Raw genomic sequence first — 660 nt, 5'->3', positions numbered from 1 at the left:
TTTAAAAAACACTTGGATGACTCGAATTATTTATTTTATAGTAATGCGGTACTACGTTTAACCTGCATAGTTTTGTTTTAAATTGTATTTTTTTTTGTTTAATTTTTTTGAGTTAATTTAACACTAACCTGTGTTTTTTGTGCTTCAGTTTTAGCGGAAAGGCGAGATCGATTTTGACTGTTGTTACCATTATTAACCAGCACGGCTCTTCGATCCACCCAGCCACTCGATAGTTCCGGCCCTGGTTATGAATATAATTGTTAATCAATGTAAATTAACGAAACGAAAAACATAAATAACTAAATTAAATAAAAACCGCACCTAAAAATGTTTCTGCTGTAAAGGAGTGTTTGGTTCCTCTATTAGATTCAAATATAAAACCAGGTAAATCCTCACGAAGTATTGTTGTCTGCTGCTGGCCATCTGTGTTGTGGATAAGGAGTTCCTTCTCTCTACAATTAAACACAAAAACATTATTTACTTAATCTAACAAAGATAAATAAACTGTTATAGTCTATAAAACTCATATAGCAAGTAAATAAACACATAAAGGTAATAGTCAAACTTACTTCTTACAGGACAGAGACCAATTTCCAAGTACAAGTTTTGCGGGTCCAGGTTTCGACAGAATAGGCTGGGGGACTGAATTCTTGGCAGAAG

General features: G+C 33.5%; 1 long non-coding RNA gene across 1 annotated transcript; it reads right to left on the bottom strand.

Annotated features, from left to right (window-relative positions):
• Positions 1-132: 132 nt before the first annotated feature.
• On the bottom strand, positions 133-660 carry LOC106105840. The gene is made up of 3 exons (XR_001225763.1): positions 570-660; positions 322-452; positions 133-241 (listed from the first exon to the last, which is right to left on the bottom strand). It is a non-coding gene; the product is annotated as an uncharacterized LOC106105840 (long non-coding RNA).

This window comes from Papilio polytes, unplaced genomic scaffold (genome assembly GCF_000836215.1).
Source record: "Papilio polytes unplaced genomic scaffold, Ppol_1.0 DF822632.1, whole genome shotgun sequence".
Classification (NCBI taxonomy): domain Eukaryota; kingdom Metazoa; phylum Arthropoda; class Insecta; order Lepidoptera; family Papilionidae; genus Papilio; species Papilio polytes.
The sequence above is the reverse complement of the archived record's forward strand: the minus strand, read 5'-3'. Positions and strand labels throughout refer to the sequence as shown.